The sequence below is a fragment of the Pyxicephalus adspersus genome, chromosome 2, assembly GCF_032062135.1.
Source record: "Pyxicephalus adspersus chromosome 2, UCB_Pads_2.0, whole genome shotgun sequence".
Taxonomy (NCBI): domain Eukaryota; kingdom Metazoa; phylum Chordata; class Amphibia; order Anura; family Pyxicephalidae; genus Pyxicephalus; species Pyxicephalus adspersus.
In genome coordinates, this window is record NC_092859.1 from 38,771,722 (window position 1) to 38,799,687 (window position 27,966).

Here is a 27,966-nt window from a genome sequence, read left to right on the forward strand (position 1 = left end):
TCCCCCTCCCCTCTCCATAGAGCACAAAGGAAAATAAACAGAAACACTCAAAAAATATTGTGTTAAATTAATTTATTAACACTTCTTTTACATTTATTTTATCTGAATTACTGTTGTGGAAACTTTTTTTTCGGGTCGGGTCTATCCGAATTCGAACAGCCATATTCAGGTCGGATATAAAGACAACCCGAATTTGAACACCAACACTAATGCTGACTATGACTTTAAACATGCTGCTAGTAGGCTTCTGTCATGAAAAAGCATTTAACAAAGTTCCTGAAAACTTTTTATATACTAATAAATGCTTTCCGTACACATTGGTACATTAGATGACCTAGGTTTTGCTAAAGACTTGCCATTGGTAACTTGAAAATTCTAGCTGCCTGGTTATCATATTAATTGTATTGTAAAGGAGACACTGATCCTGATGAACGCAGAATACTTTCCAACTTTAGCAGCAGAAGAGTCTGTCTTTTGGCCAGTAAAGCCAAAACAATAAATGGTGGCCAGTCTTAGCAGCCTAATTATCTTCTTCATGTACATCTACAATGTATTGATCGGGTATTTATCTATAAAGCTACTAAATACTGAAATACTTAATTGAAATAGGAGGCAAACATCTATTGTCCTGGTGTGATTTCTTGTTAGGTTCAGGAATGTTTTGAGTCAGAGGGATGAAACCCTGCAGTAAGATGTCTGTCATAGGCTTTGGTTTGCTTGAAAACCAGGTCTGTGCCATGTAGCCAGTCAAATATTCCCAATACACCGTAACACTGGTTGTACCTGAGTAATAAGCATATTATACAATTGTTAATCAAGCCAAATGTAAAATATGGTTTCAATAATTTTTATTAATTTAAATTAGGATTGCAATACACAAATCCATCTTTAGTACACAAAAGTAAAAAGGAAAGCACCTTGACAAATTCAATATTATCCAATCTACCAGATATTCATCAATTGTTATTAACACCCTTACCATTCCTATTCTTCTTTTAAAATTGCCCTCATCCATCCATATTTATAATATTCATTTTTATCTCTTACTTTGAACCTTCCCAAAAAGAGAGAGGAGAGAGAACGAAAAAAAAAGAATGGTGAATATGAGTGCTGTTAACTTTTTCAACTCCTTGATTATTCATTTTTTAAATTTCATAATATAAACGTGTTTAAAGTGAGAGGATAATATCAACTCCCATTATATGTGAAGAAAAAAAATTGATTATTACTACAAACAAACAACAGAGAAGAAAAAGAAAAAAAGAGGGGGTGTATGTGATTACTATTATCTATGTCAGTCTTTTATTTATTAATTACATATTATTAACATGATTCAAGTGAGAGGTTAATATCTGCCCTCATTATACTTGGAAAAAAGTGACTATAACCAGGACAACTAAACAAGACAAAACAAAACACACTAAAAAAACAAAAGGGTTTCATTTTTAAAATATCTCAGGGCGTAAACCTCCTATAGTGTTAGTGTTAGAAATCTTCAATCCCATCCCATGGGCATATAGGCCCAATTTTATTAAACCAAGTACCACCGCATCATTAATTTATAGTTTGCTTCCAGTGCCGCAGCATTAATGCTACTATGTTCCACCGTCTCCCAAACTTGTCTCCAACTCTTCTGTTTTAAGTTGCGACCTATTTCCTTTTCCCCAAGAATGTACATATCTGGGAACACCCTTCGTATATTCTTTAATCAAATTACCGTATAATACTGATATCACCCTTTTTGCCATGGCACCACATATACATATTTGCTCCAAGGCACTCAAGGGTCTACCATTCTCACCATTCTTCTGTTTTGATTGGATAAAATGTTTAATTTGCAAATATCTGAATAGTTCACAATTGGAGATTCCAAATTTATCCTGAAGTCTTTCAAACATAATAATCTCTTTTGAATCTAGAAAGTGATACATTCTATACATTCCCATGTCCTTCCATTTCTGAAATCTATCAGGGCTTTCCGAGCCCAGTAAAAACAAGGGGTTTTCCGGTATTGAAGCATTGGGGGTCTGTGGGGACATCAGCCCATAGCTTTTCCTAGGTTGGACCTATATCTGCTAAAAATGATTAACAATAGGGTTATCTATATTGCCCCGTTCAGATTTAGAGTCCAAAGGACATACTTTATTGACAAGTTCACCAATCCTTGTTTCTGAAGCTGTACCTATAATTGTATCTACTCCTGTTCCTGGTACATTATTAGAGGAGCAATTTGGGCCGCTACATAATAATAGTATAGTTGCAGATATGCCAAACCCCCTCTCTCTTTCTACCGATATAGGACCTTACTAGAAACTCTAGGTTTCTTTGACCCCCATACATATGTTAACATTTTCTGTTGTAAAGTATCCAATGTCTTGCAAGAGAATTTTACTTGTAAGACACACACTAAATACAGAAATTTAGGCAGCCATGTCATTTTAATTGACGCTATTTTCCCCAACCACGATATTTGGTAACTTTTCCACAAGTCCAATAGCATTACCAAGTGCCTACATACATTTGGTATATTAGCATCTTCCAACCTAACATAAGTAGATGTAATATTAACTCCCAAATAACGTAAGCATCTTTCTTCCCATTTAAAGGGGAACACTTCTTGCAATAGTTTTACCATATTGCTAGATAGTGTAATATTTATGGCTTTACTTTTCCCACTATTTACTTGTAGTCCGGAGAATTTCTGAAACTGTGTCAATAAAGCGATTAAATTCGGTATAGACACCAATGGCTTAGTTATACATACCAGAACATTGTCTGCAAATAAACTCAATTTATGATGGTGATCTCCCACTTTTACCCCCTCAATATCATGGTAATTAGGTATAGCCTGTGCCAATGGCTCCATTGCCAAGGCGAACAATAATGGTGAGAGTGGGCATCCTTGTCTTGTACCCCCATTTAAATAAAAATGTAGAGAACGATATCCCATATATTGTATAAAGGCTTTAGGTGTTGTATATAACAAGCTAACCCATTTACAAAAATTATGTCAAATCCCCAATACTTCAACAGTCGCATCTGATTTGGCCATGACACCGAATCAAACACCTTTTTTATGTCCAAGCTCAGAAACATAGCTGGTTGTTTAGGCTTTAGGGGCGTAATCGGTTAAATTCATCATCCAACGGATATTATTCCCTAGCTGTCTCTGCAGGATGAACCTTGTTTGATCAGACACGAATACTGACTCCATTCCCATCCTAGCCTCGATGCCAGCACCATAACCAGCAATTTGGCATAAAGGTTGAGCAAGGAAATAGGCCTATAATTGGACCAAATTGTAGCATACAAATTGCTGCTTCCAGCATACTTGGATCCAAGCCCTTCTCCCTCTTATATCCTATTATAAACCTGCGTTAATCATGGAGCTAATTCATCCGCATATTTTTTATGATAGCTTGCTGTAAATTCCATCGGTCCAGGTTTTTTATTCATCTTTAGTTGTTTTATTGCCTGCATTATCTCCTGCAATGTAATAGGTACCTCAAAACCCCCCTTTAAAAAAGCTGGTATTTCTGGTAAGGTTGTCCCAACAAAAAACTGTCCCAAATCTTCATCTACAAACTCCTGTTCTTGCTCATATAATGACTTTAACCTGTCATAAAATTCTTTTAGAAGATATTCAGGGTTACTAGTCATGTCAATTTGTTCTATCTTTAAACAATATGGGGTAAAACACTTAATCTGAATACTTTATTCGCCAAAAAAGTATGGGGCTTATTACCATTTACATAGTATTTATTCTTGGACCATCTCAACTGTTTTTTTGTAGTATTTGCTATACAGAGATTTAATTGTGTCTTCACTAATTCCAGGCATTTTCCCAGGTCACGATTAGACAAAGCCTGGAATTGTATTCAAAGTGCCTTATTTTCTTGTTCTTTTTGGGCCTGTTGGAATAAACGCTGTTTTTTAAGGCGAGATGCTATTTGTATAAATAGACCTCTAACTACTGTTTTATGAGCTGCCCATATTATTGCAGCCGATACCCCTGAATCCTTATTTAATCTAAAGTATTCTAACAATGCTTCTCTTATTTGCCGCTTCACCTGATTATCACTAAGTAAATAGTCATTCAATGTCCACTTAAAAAAGGAGGGCTTGGGATACAAAGAAGAAAACTGCATAATGATCTGACCACGAAATTGCCTCAATAGTACTAGAAGACACTAAGGGAAAATTTTCAATAGGAGGATGTGATCTATACATGACATGGTTTTATGTGCATATGGGTAATGTGTGTATTCTCTAACCTCAAGGTGTTTCTCTCACCACACATCCACCAAAGATTCTGAGCGCAATAAATCGATCAGTGCTCTTGTAGAGGCTGTCTCCCCTTAGAGCACCGATGGGTCCAGTCCAGTCTTTTTATCTATTCTAGGTATTAAGTATTAAGGGGATATTAGAGTTGCCACATACAATCAAAAACCCCTGTGCTTGCCTTTGGAGCATCTGAAACAAATGCTTAAAAAAAGGGTACCTGATTTTCATTAGGTGCATAATAGGTAGCTATTGTTACTCCTATACCATTAAGATTGCCTAGTAAAACTAGGTATCTATCTTCAGGGTTAGCAGATTTTGACTCTAATACAAATGGCACACCTTTTCTAAAACCTACCAAAACCCCTCTAAACTTATAAAAAGAATTAGCCATATTGTTGGATAGGTACTATGAAAATACAGTGGTACCTTGGTATAAGTCCACTTTGGAATAAGTCCAACTTAGTATAAGTCCTGTTTGGACACGAAAAATCTTGCTTGGTATACAACCTTTGCTTGGTATACAACCTTTGTGCTAGAACTTGTATGGGTCAAAATGAGTCATAACACCGCGCAGTACCCTTATTTACTTCTCTCGAGACAAAGCTACGACTGCCCATGAGCATCAGTACGCCAGTTGCTACCATTCAGTGAACAACCCGCACTATAACTCTCTGTGAACTACAGAACATCTCCTCCCTTCTCAGCACCATCCTAGTAGGCACTCGACTCTTCTCAGCAAGGTAAATTGAGGTTACATTTTCATTTATTTCATCTAATTGCTTTTGTATTTATGTATTTTAGTATTAGGCAGTGTTTAATTTATTCTCTACAACCCCATCAATGTATAATATGCCAATACCAATAGGATTTTTTTTTCATGGGAACGTATTAATCATTTTCTTTTTATTTCTTATGGGGGAAAACACTTATCGTGGGATGCAATTTTTAGTACGACAAAATTTTTACCCACCTTACTCCTATCTCCCCAAGCGAACCTTCCTCCCCACAACTTAACAAAGTTCGCATCTGGAGATGTAACAAGGTGCGCAGTGAAACTACACCAGGTACTGGGCTTCCTAAATTTCTATTTACTAAAAACTTTAAAACCCATTAAAACTTCTTATATCTTCACATTTACTATTTTTCTGCCTTTATCAAGGAGAGAACATAAATGTACCCTATCAATCAGGTCTACCATATTTCTTTAATAAATCAATCCTTTTATTCCTTCCGTTTGACTTTAAAAATTTTCTTTAGACCAGGTGCATTTACACACTTCTCCCTCCAAAATCTCTCACATTATCGATTCATATTACTCCATAATCATCTTGTATAAAGCTTAGTTATAAATGAATGGATGACTAAACCACTATTTAATAATAGCTTCTCCATCTAATATATACGTTTTACTCACTAGCCTTGCATCCACCTTCTAGCTAATTATATGTTCCCCTTCCTCAGGACCAAGGCCTGATTATAAGTGGTTTCATGTCCCTTATATATAACATTTTTTTTGTATCTGACATCTCAATTTGCTTTACATATCAAGTACAATCAATAATTGCTCCTTTTCAATTGTGAACAAAAAAACGAGAAATTTTGCTTAAAAAATATTTTTCCCCCCTACACCCTTCCCAGGGTTTTACTTTTCAGTCCAACAAAAATTTGTAACACCCAGGGAGGTGCATTATGCCTTTCTGGTTGCCAATCCAACTGTTCTCGGTTTAACAGGAGAAACAATCTTGTAACGGTTATAGTTTAGGAGTTGCTGTACTGGTTTCCTAGAAGATGATAGAGAGTTCTCAGCCTTACTAATATCAGAGGATTGTGTGGGCAACGGTAACCCCAAAGTGTGAAAACATTCTAATGCCTCAGATGGTGTTAATACAATCTGAGTTTTATCACTTTCAAAAAATATTAGCTTGAATGGGTGACCCCATCTATAGTTATTCCATTTTTCTTGTAGTATTTGCAGGTAGCACCTCACTCAACTCCCTATGTCTTTGGATAGTCGCTGGGGATAGATCTGAAAAGATTTGGTAGTTACATCCCCGGAAGACAATAGGCTCTTCAGCATGTGCTGCTTGCTGGATCATATCTTTTGTTTTATAGAAATTACATTTTACAATTACATCTCTTGATGGCCCCTCTGTGTTAGCTCCTATCAATGTACGATGTACTCTATCCAGTTCCAATCTCTCTGCAGGTATATCTGGGCATATCTCTTGTAATAGTGCTGTAACCTTAGGTATCCCACAGATAGGCAAATTGAAACACCTTGACCTGTTTTCCAAGTCCTACAATTTATAATGCCATAGTTGTACCTCATTTTTGTATTGCTCTATCTCCTCCCCATGTCCTTCCAACAATGTTGTTGACACAATTCCTGTATCTCTCTTGTAAAGTGGTCGGAAATTTTTTCCGTTGATGAATCCAATGCTGCTTGTAATACTTTCAAATTTTGCCAACAGGTTATCAGAGCCACTGGGGATACTTTGTACATCTAATTGGTGTGAGCCACACACAAACAAATTGCATCCTATTTAATGTACAGCGCTGCGTAAAATGTTGGCGCTATATAAATCCTGTTTATTAACCACCTGGGCGTTACACTGATGTCTAGATTTCTGTACCAAAAGCGTTACACTGTTTTTCATGATTTTTTTTTTTTTTACATTTTAGACCTGTAAGTTACAGAAATATGTCCGAACAAGGGTCTAGTAGATATCATGAATATAAAAAAAAGTTTGAAACACACAATCATGTATAAAAAAAATGTACTTTTAATAAAATCCTATCCTATTTTGTTTTTGCATAGAAATTTTTGTTTATATTGTGGGCTTGTAATTCTTAGGATTTACTCCCGGGTATGATAATTATATTTATTTATTATATTATAATCATAAATTATAATATAATACATAAATATAAATAATAATTTAAAACGATAATGAAATAATAGACAACAATGTAATCTAAACATAAAATTAAAAATGTACTTTTATTTTTATTTCATGTTGTATGGTGTTTTTGTACTGTAAAAACCATTTAAAAGCAGATTACATTGTAATCTGCTTTTAAATTTCCCTCCCTGACACACCCCCATACATCACCAATCACCCGGAAGATGACTCATCCTCCGAGTGATGTGAGAGGGGGATTTCCCTGCCGTGCCTCACACAGACAGAGACAGAGACGGATGCTGGATGCTGGAAGCTGCTGCTGCTGGCATCTCCGGAGAGATGCACAGCACAATGCAGGATTTCTGCATTGTGCTATACATCTCACTGCAGATGCCAGCAGCAATAGCAAATCTTTTATTGCTGCTAGAGGAGCTGCGGACACTGGGTAAGTATTTCCTTTCAGTTGTAATCCGATTGTCATACAATGTATGACAATCAGATTGCAATATAACATTTGTTTACATTTAACCACCTGGTGAGAAAAACTCGGGGTTAACACTTTTTGCAAAAGTTTTTACCCCGAACATGGTCGGGCTTAACGGCCAGGTGGTTAATAATAATAATAATAATAATAATAATAAAAAATCACATGCAGCACTTTCTACTACTCCCTCTCCTTTACTCTCACCCAGCCTTTGTCTGTCAGGTGTGTGTAGTGGAGCCATTTTTAAAGCAGCCTGCACTGACAATGCTGGAGCCGTCTTCCCTGCATTCTTGTGGTTGAACTTTGCTTTGCCTCGCATTGACATCAGAGAAAGCCGAATGCAGCCCTGGAGTACTGTCACACCCGCGGACCCGGCATTCCTTCTCCCGACCGCGGCCTGTGGTTCAACCCAGCATTCCCGGTGAGTGACGGAGCTGAACTAGCATCCTGCCATCCAGCTCCGTGCATGCGCCCCCCCTTAAATAGCAACCTCCAATTACATTAATTATGAAGCACCCTGACTATGGTTCTCAAAGCCAAATGTAAAATATAATTGCAGTGTGTAGCTTAAAAAAGTCTTCAGTATATATCTGCAACACACCCTCTTTTTCCAATGTTTAACCCCTCACAAAAGGTAAAAGTACAAAAACTTACCTCAAAATTTAGTAACCTCCTAAACGCCTCTTTGAGCTAACACTTCAGTGTTCCTGTTGCACCTAAATCTCAATGCTGTTTTTAGCTCCTTGTTAATATAAACAACTGAAGTAAATCTGCTGCTCTGCTTCACCTGAACAAAGCCTAAGTGAAGTTTAAACATAAACTGGGGAATATTCCTAGGCTGTTTGACTTACATGAGGTGGTGGAAGTCATGGCTCTCTGTAATTGGCAGAAGGTTGTAGCCACAGTGTGTAATAGTAACAAATATCAGTCCAAGAGAGAACCACAACATAATAGTTACTATGTGGGAGCCCATCAGCATTGGTCCAGCCATAGGAAGCAACATGACGGAAATCTGTAATACAGAATAGGGAGATTATCTATATATATAAAATTGAATGCATGTGTGTATGTATGTATGTTCCACCAACGCATGGAGACATTTCAACCAAACTTGCTAGACATATGACTGAGACTCATGTGAGTGCACCAGTCATCTTTGTGCAGCGCTGTGCTATATGTCAGAGCTATACTTGGATGAATTTTTGTATGTGTGCATGTCATCACTAGGAAACGCATGGAGACATTTCAACCAAACTTGCTCCAAACTTTCCACCATCACTCCACCACTTTCCACCATCACTCGGAAATGCATCGAGACATAAACCAAAATTGCTAGACATATGACTCAGACTAATGTGAGTTCTCCGCTGATCTTTGTACAGCGCTGTGGTAGATGTCAGAGGTATATTTGCATGTATGTATTGTATGTGTGTATGTATTGCTCAGTGACAGTGTGCCTTTTGCTTATATATTTACATACTTGTTTTAGACTCTTTTACAAATTTTTGGTCTGTAATAATGCATTCGACAAAACGATAGACATGAAATTCACTATAGCTTTTCCTGTGTAATATAAGATTGCAATAAATAAATACATGGGCAACGTATGTATGTATGTATGTATGTGTGTGTGTATGAATTGCTCAGTGACAGTGTGCCTTTTGCTTACATTACGTTACAGTACAACAGCGTAACACCCGAGTATAGGAAATGAGAGAAAGAACTACTACATCTAGAGCTTCAGAGACAGTACAACAGCTTGACACCTGAGTACAAGAAATGAGAGAAAGGGCTACTACATCTAAAGCTTCAGACACAGTACAACAGCGTAACACCCGAGTACAGGAAATGAGAGAAAGAGCCTGTCGATCACAGACTGCACACCATTTTAGCTTAGCATTGGAAGGATTCCACTATGATCCAAATAAAGACTACTCGCAGCATGCAAGTGTTACCATCAGAAAAATGGAAATCGTTTGTAGTTACTGTCAAGTCAAGAAGTTTAAATCTGAGTCCCCTGGTATTTGCTGCAAAAAAGGAAAAGTCAAACTCTGCCAACTGGAAACACCACCACAAGAGCTTTGGAATTACACATCAGCAAATACCTCAGAGTCAAAGCATTTTCTTAATAACATCAGAAAATACAACTCATGTTTCCAAATGACATAATTCGGCGCCACCTCAGTTGTTCAACAGCCTGGATTTCCATCTAAATTCACGGTGCAAGGGCAAATGTACCATAAAGCGGGATCGTTACTTCTGCTGCCAGATCAACCAACAAAATTTCTACAACCATATTTTATTGAAAATGAACTAATAGAAACTGAGCAGAGGTGCACTTACATCTCAGGAACAAAATTTCAGATTGTCTGAAAGTTACAACGGATGTTTCATGTGCACAATGTTCTTATTAAAACAGCAATGGAACATATGCCATTAATTTAGGGTAATTTATTTTATTTGTATTTTATTGTAATTGTATATTGTACCTATTCTCTAAAACCTGTAAGAAAAAGCATTTCTTTGATTTAACACTATAGCTTAATTTGATTCCTTTTACTATATAATATAGGATTGCAATACATAAATACCCGGGCAATGCCGGGTAATCAGCTAGTATATATATTTATTTACGTTTCTAGAGTATAGATATATTAGAACCTTTATTAGTTTGTGTTTGTTTATGTGCACTGAAAGGATGAGATAGCAATGTTGTGAAAACTGGTCCACAGATGCAGCTTTTATGTGTTACAATAAAAGTGTTATCAAGAATTCACAGTGATGTTGTAGTGGTTTTATCAAGAATCCCTCTTCATTAGGGCTATGGTTTTTTAGCAGAAAAAATGAAATTACCTTTGTGCTTTGTACACACATGGTTTCAATGTAATTTTAAACAAGCCAAGTTCTAGAATGTCACCAAATAAACAGGACCAGAGCAAAAATAAAAGTACAAAAGCTGAAATGGTTACATATATTTTTGCAGACAGAATGACAGTAATTTTGACCATTGATATTACTATATTTAGAACAACTGAAGGTACTTTGATCAGCTATTGTCTCCTACTTACAATGTATTCCACGGGATGAGAATATAGTGACACCACTCCCACAGGGGCCGTCCACTCATGGTGCTGTTTATGGAGATACTTGAATATTTTTGGGTGATGAAACAGCCTACACAATGCAAAAACATATCACCAGTTACTGTATAAATACTTTTTAAAATGCACAACACAAATCCAGTTCCGTATTTGAAGAGGTTGGGTTTGGCATATAATAGAACCTCTGTGGAATTTTTATTTTTGTCTCCATTGTCAGGACAGGAAGTGACGTTATATCTCTCCAGCATGATTGAAACAATGGTCTTCTACAAAGGTCTTCTACAAAACAAAACACATAAATCCCCTCATTTCTTGTCTTGCAGTCACAGGACTGGCAATAAGAAAACACCTCCCTAATGGACAGTAGAAAACTTGACAGATCATTGTCTTTAAAATGCATGCACGCCCGGAGATCTGACTGTTCACAGTTCACTGACTGCATGCTTCTTCCATGTTGGTGTTTTACAAAGTAGTGAAGCCAAGATCAGGATAAAAAATTTGGAGTTTGTAGATTAAAATCAATTCATTGATTGATGGGACTCAAGGAAACAAACAACAATTTAAACACATTTGGTAGCAGAGTTTAGAGCTGTGTACAGGTTGTTTTGCTGATTATATTTCTGTTAAGAAGATTTATGACTTCATGTAATGTCAAAAAAATACATTTCTGCCACTCTGAATCTTTACCTTACCTGTGAGAATAGTAAAAAAGTGTTTCAGTAATAAGTGCAAACATGGAGACCTCCAGGAGAACCCAATGGAATGTGGGCAGTTCCATGCCACATAGATTGCCCCGCCACTGCATGAATGGGTACATGAGAAGGATCATGGGGATGGAAAGAAAGATTTGGCTGAAGAACACAACTTTTACTGTATGCTTTATCTTCCCAGGGTCCATCTAGACTCAGTAGATAAAAGACAATAATGTCAAACCAAGTCACACCGACTAAGAAGTAAAACAAAGATAAGGACAACACCTTTAAAAACAGAAGTAGCAGTTTGTTTATTACTGACATGTTCTATTTACAAATAGTCCTGAAAATCAGAAAGAGGTAAAAATAAGCACTTTTCCAGAATTTAAAGCCCCATGTCCAGCCGAGACCTAGGATCCAAACTTATCCAACTGAGACATAAGTATTAGGGATCAATGTGAATATGTCTTAAACTAACATATTTCTAATAGGGCTAAAGTGCTAGCAACTTATAGAACCAATAGGTCATTGTTACTTTTTTAATCTGGTTGGCCCAGGCTGTGTATTTTACGTCTCCCCAATGAAAAGGTTAAATTGTGTGTAAAGCTAAGACTTTTCATGTTAGAATAGAAAATGGTTTAGGCCTTGTTTTTTCTGCCTTTGAGAATGGTTGCCCTTTATAGATTCACTGCAAAAAGCAAACTACGTATCTACAATCTACATAAAATTTAACTTATCCAACAACAATGCAAACATTCCCTAAAATGATGGAATAGCACATTACACCTTAGGTTTATAGACCTAATGGCCATTTCCCAAAGAAATCATGGGGTTGTCATGGGGTGAGAGGGGAGGAGATGAACACCAGAATGTAAACAGTAAGATAAAGACAAGGGACTAGACCTCCAAGCTAGGGAGAGGGAAATGGTCACCTCCTACAGAAACCCTAAATCTAACCCTGACTCCTGTCAGTATGAATAGACCCCGAAGGTGGGAGGATTCATACACTGGAACCTAGACCCTAGGAGCCCTGAAATGCCCTAGGAGTAGTGACAGGGTATGAGACTACTGGTTCCTTCCCAGATGAACGAACAAGCGTCTCCCTGAGGCCTAGTCACAAGGAGCAAAGGGTAACAACAAAATACAAAAGGAAGTAAACTTATCTTCAATAGAAAATGGATGAGCAGGAACTCAGGAGAGGCCCACACACCAGCTCTTCCACCTCTAAGTAGAAAATATCAACCACTTGACCTGAAGTGTAAGGCCAGGCTAAATAGAGGAATAGTAATGGTAACAAGCTGCAGCTGAGACCAGAGGTGTGGTCATTACCAACAACAACACTGAAACAAGTGAAAGCAAAGAGACTGTCAGATAATCTCACGTGCAGCCAGTCTCTCAGATCTTCTACCCTCAGTCACGGGAGGGACCGTGACAGTGATCCAGCAAACCTGAAACGGATCTGGTCCAGGATTGAAAACATTTGCTAACACATAGCAAATGACTTTTAAGGAATCCATTCCAGGTTTGCCTAATTACCCAGCTTCACTGATGAAAGTGTACCTCTCCAGGTTTGAAGAGGTTTAACCTCCTGGGTGGTAAAAAAAACCTAGCTAATAGTGGTAACCCTAAGCCACACTTGGGGTAGCTAAAAAAAATAAAGAATAAAACTTACCTGGTATCATCGGCATCATCCAGAGTCCTGCCCTGTGTCTGTGCCCGTCCTCTGGCCCTGTCCTCTTCCTTTCAATCTGTCCCCAGGCGAGTGCACTGACGTTCCGAGGGAGTTCCCTGTATAGTTGGTGCTTGCGTGCGAGAGCATGGCGGGAAATTCAAATTATTTTGTGATGAAATCAATACAAAATAACTGTATTGAATTCAATACAATGTAAATAAATATATATATATATATATAATATATAGTACTGTACAGTTAAATTACAGGTTTCAGTATTTTTGATTTATGTATTCACCCTTGTTTTACCAGATTTTTGTGTTTTTTATTTAAAATTTAATATTAAATTTAATAAATATTGGACATATTTTGGTGAGTTATGCCTTGCCTAAGAATTACAGGCCTACAATGTAAAATACTTTTTCAGACAATGTACATATAAATCTGGACAGTATGTACTGCCCAGGAGGTTAATAAATCAGGCTCAATGGCTTTGTTTAGATTAGTGGTATAAACTCACAGCTTTTTGTAGGGGTTTAAAGGCTATTTTAATATCTAAAAGTCTTTTTGTACCCCCTTATATTGAAATCAGACTCTGCAAACATTTTGGGACCTATCTGGATATGAAATAGGCAGCCATTATAGGTGTCTCTTCTCTTTTCCATAAAAGTCCTCTGTAATCAGGTGGGCTGAAAAAGTATGTAGCCTCCTTACTTTTTGGAAAAATCTTTCCCGCCTATCCCCATTGGGTGCTGCTCCAAATGAATGCAAAAATCCACCTGTGACAAACGCCCTCTCAGCCCTCACCCCTGCGCATAGACTTTCCGGCATGCTCAGCAACAGTCCATGCACCAGCAGGCCGAAGAGGGGTTGGTCATGGGGCAAGGTTACTGCTCTGTTATCCCTTGCCAAACACACCATCACAGGTAGACTGCCACCACATGCTTGGACGGAAGCACGCACCATTACCCTTGACAACTGCAGTTATGCTTCTGCTTATGTAGGGTCACCCGCTGCCACTCCAGAGAGGGATGTTTCAGAAATCACAATGTTCATAGTAGCGTTTTCAGGTTAGCAAGTTACACTTTTTCTACTTAGAGCATTCAGAGATTCAGCTTACACTTTTTATAGTGTTTAATAAGTAAAAACATACAAAAACAGTGCATAAACAAAAACACGAAAAATAAAAAGTAATCAAAGGACAATAACTGAACAATAGCGGAGCTATAGCAGAACAATAGCAACAGCATAAAATAAAAGGGAAAACTGTGAAATAATACTTAGGTAGAGTTGGTTTTCATGGTGCAGGTTGGTATGTAAAGTTATTAGCCAGAGTCACTGGGCTCCCTGCAGTGCTCAATGTGTCAGTGCCCTTGTCCTTAGAAACAAGATGGTATATGTGAGAGCTCCCTCTGCTAGACTTACGTGCCAACCACAGAGGTGGGACTAATACGACCATCCAATGATAGTGGGGGGGGGGGGGGGGTTACATGCTAGTGGACACTTCCAAAATGCCCCTGTTCTAGCCATTATTCATAATTCCATAAATTCAGGTTTTAGGAACTGCCAACCTCCAGAATGTTAATCAGCACAAAATAAGGAGTTCACAGAGACCAAACTATGCATGTCTGGGACAAGTTCACAAGTACAGGGTAAATATGGTTTCCAGGCTTTCCTGAGGAGAAAGCTAGGAGACTAGTTCTTGGTCTCAAAATGCTCACTATAATGATCCAGCTACAAATCAGTATACTTTTTTATACGGAACGGTATAGTGGAAATACAAAGATTAATAACAAATGGGGTTCAGTATACAGCTCATTCTACTAGCATTATCTGAGTTTTTTGTCACATGGAGACACAAAACTCCAACTTTTACAATGGGTGTTCTATACTAGAGGGTCTGGAAGGATGCTGGTTGTCAGATACAGAAATATCTTTATATTTATAATATTTTAAAGGGAGTTCAAGAATTAATGTTATCCCCAATATAATACCAGCCATTAGGGCTGAGTTGATTTCATTCTTCATATGAATTTAGCCAATCTAGCAACAAGGCAGCCAAGGACAAGTGTCATCGGCTAAATTCATGCTGGATTTATGGAAAGGCAGAATCAGAAAGCACCCAGCACTGAGAGTGATTGTTGTTTTTGTGCCTCGCTGGATTTTGAAAAGGTCAGAATTGGTAAAAAAGGCATAAAGGAACATTTTTTCTATTGCGTCTATGGTATCATTATTTCTAGGGCATATTTAACCCTATATGGGAATGTGAAAGGGGTATTATGTACCCGGTACTCATTCCCTTTGGTAAAGGGGATGGTCAGTTCCCTATTAAGATGCCTCCCCCCCCCCCCCCCCTGCACACCCCTGGAACAGGGTTATCTTGTAAAAAAGTTATCTTGTAGGAATGAAATCCTCTCTGCCACCTCTGGCCCTTTCGATGGTGCCTAAAAGGCATGGGCCAATTTTTTGCCAAAAGAGAAGGAGGCTACACAGTTTGGCCCCTTCATTTTTGGCAAACGTGATAAAAGAAAATTAACGATAACAGATATTTAATCTCTTCGGTCCAATGTTAGCTGTTTTATGTAAGAGATTTAAGACTGGTAAAACTGCTTGCATATACTGTTAATCGGAACATTTTTACTTTTTTTCTTGGTAAATATACCAGAACTGAAAATGTACAAACATCCTTGTTCTATGAACAAGTCCTAATCTCCACCATTTATACCTTCCTGCTCAATAGTTTTAATGTTACCCCCAATCCTGGGTATCTAAATAGGAATCCAACACTTTCAAATGTTCTACAAATATATTAGCCTTGGAACTAATTTATATGTCTCAATGTTAATTACTATGTCTCAACTTAGAGGATGGCCATGCCAGTGTTCTTTTGTCTGCATTTGGTGACAATACCCCCAAATCAGATGCATTTGGGTTAGGGTATACCAGACCATTACTAATGTTACCAATAAATATAGGGAACCATTTGCAGCGTTGCAAGACAACAAATGCCATGAGTAATGTATTATTATTAATATTATTATTACACTGTATTTATATAGCGCCATCATATTATGCAGCGCTGTACAATGTCCGTAGTCATGACACTAACTGTCCCCCAAAGGGGCTCACAACCTTATGTCCCTACTTCAGTCATATGTCAATAATGTAGTCTTTGGTCAATTTTTGGGGGGAGAAGCAAATTAACCTTATTGCATGTTTTTGGAATGTGGGAAGAAACCCATGCAGACACGGGGGTAACCTGCAAACTCCATGCAAATAGTGCCCTGGTCAGGATTCTGCTTACCAACCTACATGCAACAGCCAAAAGGATTATTATCATGCATTAAGGACACTTGATCTTTCCTTCTATGAATTTAAACAACAAATATCTTAATTTGGCATTAGGTCTCACAGACCTAATGCATTGTGTAGAGGCTCCCATTCACCCATACCTCATCTGGCTGTTCTAGAGCCTGCTTCACACCGCCAAAGCCAAGTAGGGATGCTTACCTCACCCGTGCAGCTGCTGGATGGAGAGGTTCCTGGAGAAGATAACGCCGAGCCGAGACCAGCTAGTTCCTCAGTTGCAGAAGAAAAGCCATGCCGTGACATCCAAGATTGCCGCGCTTCCACCTCTACTGAACCTGCAGCCCCAGCCTGACTCAGTTAATCAAGGGAGTCCCTGTCCCTGTGATCGCTGAAGCTGTTGCAATTATATTAAAGACTAATCTTTTAGAGGCTATAGACTCAGCCATAAACAGAGGGATACAATCCCTTAGACAAGACATCAGGGATCAGGGATTTCCTCGGCGGAAGATGATCTCCTGCAGGCAAGGCACCATAGCAGCCATGAGCAAACAAATGAAAAGCATGAGAGAAAAAATCAATGATCTTGAAAATCACAATAGGAGGAATAATCTACGTATTGTGGGGGTCCCTGAGACATTCTCTATGGGGCATCTCATGGAACTGTGTTCCACCACTTTACCAGCACAATTGCGACTTAATAACACATGACCAGTGGAAAGGGCTTACTGCATGGGCCAACAGAGGAAGGGGAGTAATAATCCTCGACCCATCATCGTTTGTTACCGTGACTATGTGGATAGGCTGGTCATACTACAATCATATTGGTCCCAGCAGGAGTTACCACTGGAGGAAGCCAATCTGCTAATTTTTGAGGACTATTCAGGAGAAGTGTCTAGCAAGAGAAAATTATTTCAAAAGGTGTGTTCCGCCCTACATCAGCAACACATAAAGTTCTGCCTTGCTTACCCTGCAACACTGCATATATCCAATATTCAAGGGTCTACTACAAGGAGCCGGAATCCCTTATGGGGGAATGTTTATCTGCAGCAGACCAGACGTGAGAGATGACACCACTGGCCCAAGACCAAGAAACCATCAGACCCCCCAGATTGCCAGAATCACCCCAATCCACTAAGTCCACTGATTCAATACGCAGATCAGACCGTACTGCCAAGACACCACGCAATCCAACGCAGTCAACAAAGGACAAAAATGACGCCAAATTCACCCAAAAGGGAAGGTTTTTGGACTTATTATCTGATAGGCGTGAAGCAATCCGTAATATTTTTTTCTTTTTTTTGACCTACGGGTGTGGATCCACAAGCGACAACACAAGCCCTTAGGATGTCCCTAGAAATAGACCATAAGTATTACCAGCTATGGGAGGAAAGGGGATTGGAGACAGTGGGTGACTTTTTTTCCCCTGATATACCCGGACCGATAATGCTGAGACAATTAACACAATATTACGCCTCTACCCACACAGGCTTTGCACCCACTTTATTATCTACAGTTTGGGAAATACTGTAACATACAGGTACTCAACCCAGCAGGAGCAATGGTAAAGGATAGGTTTAACAATCTGCTCTCACTGGACCCACCATCCACATCTTCACTATATCCTAGACTACAAGCACTACAAGTATGCCAAACTACCTACCAAGAGTAATACTCAGGGTTGGCAGAAAGATTTTGCTATTTCTGATCTCAATGATAAAATAATACAGAGCTATATAAATGTCAGACAATCTACTCCGTACGAAATTCGAAGGGAAACACAATTCAGGATACTTCATAGGGCCTATAAAGTGTTTCAACCTCGGAAGGCGACCAGGCATCACGCCCTAACCAGGCATACCACATGCCTGTGGTGTGACTGTGATAAGGTGACACTTAGGCATTGTTTCTGGGATTGTAGCCAAATCCAAACACTATGGAAAGAAGTTCTCTCCTATATTAAGAGGGTGACAAACCTACAGCTAGTAGCAGGACCAGTGTTATGCCTGTTCCGGAATTGGGACATGCAGCCCTGCAATGTGCGTAAAGGAATAAAAACTTGGATATCCCTCTGTTTGCCAGCAACATGCAGGGTGATACTGTTATAATGGATACATATAGAACCACCTAAAATGCATCTGGTTCAATCCGCCATGCGTCTGCTATATAACAGAGATAGGCTAGAAGCAGAGACTTTAACAGGCAATGAGGTAACAACATTTTTTGATAAGTGGTATGCGTACATGGAACACGCTCTGGAGCCAACAGAACTAGCTAAAGTTCTCCTCGAATATCGGAACTCCTCCTGGCATAACCTGAATTATCCATCTCTTTGTTTTGAAATCGAAAACTATATCAGGTGAATCAATATACAATTATTTGGAAGTAGTATAAGACTGTGTTTTGCAACTGAACCAGAGTATGGTGACCCCCCAAGCCCTACATCCAGGTCCTACTATTGTTTATTAGGCTTAATGATGGAAAATGTTAAAAAATGGAGGACTCAGTTGGACAATGCGCAATTTTAATTTTAAATTTAATTTATTGTGTATGCTACCTTATATCTCTAAAGTATTGTCTTTTGCAATCTGATATTGGCCTTCTCAATATGTTTTCTAATTGCTATTTTCTATTTTTTTTTATCTACTGTTTAATTATGCTATTATTGTGCTTGGGCATTGTTTTTCTGTGGTTATAAATAAAGTTTACAAAAATAAATCTACTTTAATTTGAAGTGGCAGTTAGAAGAAGCTCTGACTATACCTGGTGCAAATGCTTTTATTTGGGTGCAAAACCTCCTTAAGGGATAGTCTACAAGGACTGTTTCCCCAGCATTTAACCTGAGCATTTAAAAGGCTACGTTTGAAATTACAATGAGCTAATGTACACCTGGGTTTTTAGCGGGGACATGCCTTTGAGCATTTAAGGTAGTGCTCCTTGCTGCATTTTAAAAATTGTATCTGCTTGTAAACACCTATAAACCCCCCTAAATGTTCCCATTCAAATCAATAAAAGCATTTACAAGCACTGAAAAACACTTTGAAAACAAATGGAAAAGTTTACCAATATTTAGAAGCGTTTTAAATGTCTGCTTACCTAGAAAATTTTATAAACATCCTTGGGTTTGCTTTTAAATACTTCTATAAACTCCCATAAATGCATTAAAATTGGTATCTGCGTTTATAAGTCTTTAAAAAAACAGGCCATTTAGACTAAGCCTGGAATCACAATATTTCCCCCTCTTCCTGCAATAATTTCACCTTTTCTTACCGTTTTCCCCAACCTCTCACTATCCTTTATCCTGCACCCCCCTTACCCCACCCCATTCCAATTATTTTACTATTCCATCGCCTTATCTTCTTCTTTCTGCCTTTGTCTTGCATCTAAATTTCATACTTATATCCTCTTACCCTATTACTTCAATCTCTTCTACACCTCAACCTCCTTGTACTACATGCACAGAATACAATACCTAATTTCTGACATAAAAATATGTTCCTATACATTCTTAAAAAATCACAGTGATATTTTGATGACATTAGATTGGATTACAGTATCTGTAATTTTTTTTCTATACTTCTCCACTGTACAGCAATAAAGCTATCCATATACTGATTAACTGTTCCTAACCCCTATTCTAATATATATTTTACATTTAAATTCTTGTTTTGAAAAGTAAACAGCAAAAACCAAAAAGAGTCATTAAGCAGGTATGTCGGGAACCCTCCAGCTCTCTATGTTGCCTGCTGGTGGCACTGTGGTTAGGCATGACTTGCATGTGCTTCCACAGGCAACCACCAGGTGGCCTACTTCATATTCACTTCCTGGTTTGACAACGCCTGTGGCTCATGATTAGCAGGTCTATATATTCTGGCTTCACAAGCCTCTCATTGCCTTAGCATTGGACCTGAAATATTGTACCAAAAACCCTTGCTGTTGCTCTGGCCACTTGCTCATTGCAATCCTGCTCTTGCTATTGTTGCCTCATTGTATATATCGGTATATAGTTTGTTGTCACTGTATATTTAAGGATTGTTGTACTATTCATTCTTTGCTGTGTTATTGAATGCATTCATTTTCACTAAACGCACGTAACCTCCTGGACGGTTCATTTCAGTCCTGATTTATATGTCTAAAAGCAGTACATTGTCTTTCATGAAAAGGTATTTTACATTGTAGGCCTGTAATTCATAGGCATAACTCAAATTTATTAATAAACTTTAAATAAAAAACACACAAATCTGTTAAAACAAGGGTGAATAAATAAATCAAAAATACTGAAACCTGTAATATAACTGTACAGTAGCATATATATTATAGTAATTACTTTGTATTGGATTCAATACAGTTATTTTGTATTGAATCCAATACAAAAGAATTTGAAATTTCCACCACAGACCCTGGCACGCACCATCGCAAGCACTAATGTAACCGGAAACTCCGGGGAAGGTCAGCGCACTTGCCGGGGGACTGAAGAGGACACGGCCAGAGAATGGGATCGGACAGGCAGGACACTGAGACCAGTGAGACCAGGTAAGTCTTTATTTTTTATTTTTTTAACTACCCCAAGTGTGGCTTGGGGTTACCGCTATCAGCTGTTTTTTCACCCCAAGCCACATTCGGGGTTACCGCTCAGAAGGTTAGCTTATCCCTGACTAGTGGCTTTATGGTGTATGCTGGCAGTGCTGGTCTCCCTCCTGTCTCTGTTGGTAGAAACCCTGACATTATCATTTTATGCAACAACAGGTTTACTTTAAAAGCAACCAGTCATGAATAAACACTGAAGCAGTCACTTAATACCAAAAAATTAAATTAATTAAAAATTAAATTAAATACAGAAAAATTATTTATTTGAAATATACAAAGCAGAAATGTTAGAACATGATAAAACAAGTGAACTTTGCCATGTTAAAGCCTACACAGACTCTCCTTATGTATTACTATAATGCAGTCAGGTTATATAAACAGTAATAAATATGCAAAATTATGTATCTGCTAAGCACAGTATCAAAAGTTAAAAAAAACCTACACTAGTAGGGATGTTGATTAGAGGAGAGCTCAGTTGGACACAGCAGAGCTTGTAGGAATTGACATCTGATGTTTCTATGTACTGTCAGCATAAAGTTTTTAACTCTTGTCGCAGCATTTAGCCAACAAAAATGTACCACATGTTTTACTGTGACCTGGGTTACTTTTATTCTAAACTGTATGCACATTCAGTAAAACCTACTGGAATATTTTTTTCTGGCTGGGTTTTGTAGCGGGTAATGAAGTTTGGTTTTCCAGTTAGGTCGATCATCATTAGCACAGCATTAGGAATCCAGAATGACAACATGGGGATTAATAATAATCCTGCAGAACAGACAGAATGACAAATCATGCCCAGTGTTAGGATAATATAAAGAAATTATATAGAACATTTGTACCAATATAAGTATAATTAATAAGAATAATTGTTTTAGTTGTGCTTAAGTCACAGTTGAAACACATGAATAGGAGCCATTTTAGTTTTGATAAGATTTGTAAGTATTTGAGCCAGTCCTGGGATGTAGGTGGGCCGGTGCCTTTATTTTTCTCTATTGGAGTAAAGCATTGCAGTTTGATCATATTCCTGCCCCCTTCATTGCTTTTTCTCCCACCTGGACAGTGAAAGAAAATTCATGGACTGATAAAGTAATCCTCCCCTTTCTTCTACTGTCACCTGGTTACAATATGTGCTTGCAGCAGTGCCTGATTTGTCATATAGACAAATTTAAGGAATTATCTGAAGCATTAAATAAATATAAATAAATAAAAAATATTAAAATAATATAATGTACTAAATATTTTTTAATTATTACATACAGTAATGCTCTCATAAATTTTACATTTTAATGAAACTAGAGTGTGGCTGTTAAGCTTCAGAGAAGTAAAACAAGACATACTGGCTCATAATGAAGGACCAGTTGTATGATTACTCACCCAAACAGTATAAGGCTAATTCATTTCCACCATAGTAGCTGTGCAGCTTCACCCACTGGGCCTGCCAGAAGTCACCTGATGCTCCCCAGAAATGCTGAAGTTGTCTAAAACAGGGATAAAGTCAGGAAAATAAAATAATATATAATGGGATAGCTTGGGTTAAGGATGTCAATATTTGGTCAGTGAGACATGTATTTATTTACTGCAGCTACAATCATCTGAAATAATAAGTTGTTGCTTAGTTAAAGTACTGTATAGCAAATAAATTTTACATTTGAATTTTTGATTGATAAAAATACCATTTACACTATTATGTATTCCAGGTAAACTAATAAAAAAATGTATCCTATAATAATAAAAATGTATCCTATATTATGTAATTTCCAAATTCTACTGTTACTGTGCCACTAGGTAAATCTGCTACCACCAGGTCCTTCCCAGTGACATCGCACCTTCATCACACACATTGGCCTTCTCCTGTATACATCCTCCAGCACATACACATTGGTCTTTCCCCGGAATCCCTCCTCCAGCACAAAAGATTGCTATTTCCCTGTAGCTTTCCTCCAACACACACACATTCCTTTTTCTGTATTCCTGTATTCCTTTTTCTTGTGCCTCCTGCACTACCTCCACTGTTTATGGCTTCACAATCCATGCTCATAACTTGAATACATTTTTCTTTTTTAATTCTCTATGTCCCCAATTGTAAAGGAATATTACTGTTTTAGTATCCTCCCACCACCCTAACAGACCACAATCCTGCTGGCACAATCTGTGCTACCTCCACTGTCCCAAATTACCTTGTTTCATTTACAGCAGACCCATTTACTAAACACACTAAATACCCTCTGTGTATAGAGCTGAGCTTCATGTTTTTGCTTTTTATTATACAGTTTTGTAAAAGGCAATGGCTGCACAAAATTACAAATCTATTGCAGGTAAACCAGCTCCTATATACATTATGTATATGTATATGTTCTTATTTAGCCTATTGCTATGAGTTCAGCTACTAAGGGTTATTATTATTATTATTATTAACCACCTGGGCGTTACACTGAGGTCTAGATTTCTGTACCAAAAGCGTTACACTGTTTTTCATGAATTTTTTTTTTTAAATTGTAGACCTGTAACTCACAGAAATATGTCCGAACAGGGGTCTAGTAGATATCATGAATATAAAAAATGTTTGAAACACACAATCATGTAAAAAAAATACTTTTAATAAAATTAAATAAAATACACAAAAATCAGCTTAAACAAGAATACATAAATAAATGAAAAATACTGAAAATGCGATAATTCGGTATACTGTATAATAATATATTTTTCTAAAACTCCTCCCTAGTGTCCAACCGTCCAACATCACACACCTATAGACAAAACCACATAAATACATTTTGTATTATTTTGTATTGGATTGGATACAGGACTTTGTATTGAATCCAATACAAAATATTTGAATTTCCCGCTACGACCCCCATCGACGGGCGCATGCACGGACATCATCCGGAATCGCCGAGGGACGCGTACGCGAACGCCGGGTATTCTAATTCTTTCCAAACTTCTGTACTTCCATGCAAAGAGTGTTACATTTTTTGCATGGAAATTTATTTTAGATTGTAGGCTATAATTCACCAAATTACTCAATAATTACTTATAATTCACCGAATTACCGCATAACTCACCGAAATATGTCCAAAATTTTATAAATGTAATAATAAATTTTTTTTATAAAACATAAAAAAAATCTTTAAATAAAATCTTAAAAAAAAAATCTTAAAAAAAAAAAAAATAGTGTATAATGTAATGTACAGTAGCCTATATAATATATATATAATACAATTATATATATATTATATAAGGATTTCTTTGTATTGGACTCAATACAGCTTTTTTGTAATGAGTTTAATGCAAAGGAACTCAATACAAAATTTTGAATTTCCCGCCTCCCGCCTGCACCGACGCATGCAGCGACGTCACTGGGAAACCCCGGTGATCGTCACTGCACTCGCTGGATGAAGAAAGAAAACAGAAGACGTGTCCGGAGGAGCTGCGGGGAGAAGGTAAGTATTTTTTATTTTCGATCGACGCTGGATCATTGCAGCGGGGACCAGGTAAGTGAGGGGATTTAGAGAGTGAGAAAAGTTCGGGTTTATCGATTTTTGCAAAATCAATAGACCCGAACCAAGGTCGGGTTTGCCGGCCAGGTGGTTAATAACTACCTGGGCGGTTAGCCCATGCCTGGTTCGGGGTAAGAAAACTTGCTACTATTGGTTACCCCGAACCAGGCGTGGGGTAGCTAAAACTATAAATATGCGTTACAGTGCAATCTGATTGTCATACAACATTGGATGACAATCGGATTACAACTGAAAAAAAATACCCTGTCCCTGCAGCTCCTCCGGACACGTCTGTCCTCTTCTGTCTTCATCCAGCGTGTGCAGTGACGATGTCCGGGGTTTCCCAGTGACGTCGCTGCAAGCGCAGGTGCGGGCGGGAAATTTGAAATAACTTTGTATTGAACTCAATAAAAAAAAGCTGTATTGAGTCCAATACAAAGAAATCTTTATATATAATATATATATATAATTGTATTATATATATATTATATAAGCTACTGTACAGTTACATTACATTATACACTATTCTTAAAGATTTTTTTAATATTAAATTTATTAAATTTTGGACATATTTCGGCGAGTTATGCCTAAGAATTATAGCCTACAATCTAAAATAAATTTCCATGCAAAACATGTTTTTTTTTCTTTTTGCATGGAAGTATGGAAAGAATTAGAACACCCTGCGTTCGTGTACGCGTCCCTCTGCGATTGCTGATGATGTCAGTGCATACGTCCATCGACGGGGGTCGTAGCGGGAAATTCAGTTATTTTGTATTGGATTCAATACAAAGTCCTGTATCCAATCCAAAAAAAATTTACCACACTAGGGAGGTGTTTTAGAAAAATATATTACTATACAGTATACCCAATTATTGCATTTTCAGGATTTTTTATTTATTTATGCATTCTTGTTTAAGCTGATTTTTGTGTTTTTTTATTTAATTTTATTATTAAAGTTAATTTTTTTTTTTTTACATGATTGTGTGTTTCAAACATTTTTTATATTCATGATATCTACTAGAACCCTGTTCGGACATATTTCTGTAAGTTGCAAGTCTACAATTTAAAAAAAAAAATTTCATGTAAAACGGTGTACCACTTTTGGTACAGAAATCTAGACATCAGTGAAACGCCCAGGTGGTTAATAATAACAATAATAAAAAATTACATTTATATAACACTAACAAATTACACAGTACAGTGCTTTAAATTGGGATAATGGGTAACTGACCTGTGGTATCATAGATAAAAGGTTGCACTAAACTATAGTCACAATAATCACCAGACAGGAAGTCACATAAGCCACAATGAACTCAGAACTCTCTAGTACTGCCAAAACTTTCAGCATGTAAATTTACCCTTTATGAAGACACGGTATTTTACTGTATACTACGAATATGGAACATATTGTACAGATGTAGTACCTGCTAGCTTTTAAATGCGGAATCCTTTTAGGATCTTGTAATGTAGTTGAGTTAATTATGAGGTTTTAACGCAATCCCATCTTCATTTTATGCATTGTATTTCCTTTTTTAATTTAGAATATTAAGCACATTTTGTGAATGTCACTTGACTTTACATTGCTAGTCGAACTGTACACAGGAAATGGAAGAAATAATGTCTCCGGCATCCTGGAAAAAGTACCCTGAGAAAAGTATGAATTTTTATTTCTCTTTTTTAGATCAAGCCCAGTCAACGCATTTTCTACATATGTGTACTTTCCAAGAAAATGACACATTTTAGCACAAATTAGTGCAAAGGAAACTCCACTGATCATGCGACATAAGGTTGGTGCATGTCAGAAATTAGGGGAAATTTTCTCAGTAGGCTCAATAGTGGAGTCATGGTTGGGGGCAGGATAGACAGGTGTTCTATGAGATAATCCTACCCTCAGAATGCGTACCACCAGCTGATTGAGCGTGTAAAATAACGTCACAATTAGCTGTGTATGCTCTGTCTACGTGTTCATCTAATATTATTTTCAATGGAATTGTGCAAGCCCTCATTCTAACCTGTAGTGCCTGGGGATCTCTCACTGAGAGGAGGATTCCCACGGCTCCATTCATAAATGCAGCTGCGATACTCCTCCTTTCAGAGTTCCGAGTCATGCGGCTTGCGTTTATCAATGAACGCAGCACACTGCATTCATTCATGAGCAGACAGCAAGAATCACATTGTGTTTCTGGATAGGGAAATTCCATCCAGGAACACATAGTACAGGACTGCAACAGCAATCAGAGGAGTGGAGCTGATTCCCTGATTGGTCTTTCAGAGCCCAAAAATTTGGTCTCGCCAGATGAATTTACAAAGCCTTTTATCGCCTACATGTTTGGTAAGTGAGAACGGTCCAATTCGCAAAACTGAATTTTAAAAATTTGCTCGCTTATCCCTATGCCCCAATACTTACAGCAATATATTTACATGGATACAGTTGATACATTTTAGACATACTAACTGGAACAGAACAGAATTCTGTGTATAACCTCACCGTGTAATTGTGTTTCTGAAGACAGCAAATGTAAGGAATCCTGGGCCTAATACAAAGGCTACTTTCTTCACGGAGTCCCAAAACTGTCCATCCTACAGTGATATAAACACAGCAACATGAACAGGGTGTAAACATGGAATGTGTTTAAATAGTGCCATTAAAGGAAAAAGCTGTTAAAAGACAACCAACCAGAAAAATTTCTACGTTTAATACATGTATGTTTAGTCTACATATATATATTTTTAGATATCATAGACTTTAATTTTTTTATCTTGACCTTCACATGCAGACCCAACTGTCCAGCAAAGTATCAGTAGTTACAAGAAGCAATCAGAATCAACTTTTCATCTCTAATGTTGGACATAAGAAACTGGATTTTTTCCTATTGGCGCATATTGAAAAATCCGTTAGTCTTTTCATATTTTGTGGGGGATTTATTTGGAAGCATTTCCTGAAAATTACGGGCTGTTTTAGGCAATTTAAAGATTAGAACTGCTGTCAATCACTCATTGTAAAAGGCAGAGTTGCATCTATGTGTGTATACACAGGTTGCCATATTGGCAGTCATATTGGACAACATTGACATTTACTCTTTTAGACCCCAGGTTTGCAGGGCACTTAACAGAAATCAAAACGTAGGCTCTTTATACATATGTTTTTTTTTACTAGTGCTTTGGGAATCATATGTAATTTATTATTTATATATAGGTATATATTATCTGAAGTAGTAGAACCATACCAAACCTATATTTCTTCCCATCTGGCAGACATTTGGAGCATATAAAATTCATCACTTCCACAATTTACCACAAGGGTGTCTTTATAGGTGAATGCAAACTAATACCACATTCTAAAAGTATTCCTGTCTCATTTTCACTATACATTTCACTAAACATACTCTCATGGTGAATCTATTACAGTATAACCCAGAAGATTCACCTGCAGTGAATGT

The 27,966-nt window shown here is 37.6% G+C and overlaps 1 pseudogene; it reads right to left on the minus strand.

Moving 5' to 3' along the window:
- LOC140322401 (fatty acid hydroxylase domain-containing protein 2-like) lies at positions 1-27,918 on the minus strand (annotated as a pseudogene).
- Positions 27,919-27,966: the final 48 nt, after the last annotated feature.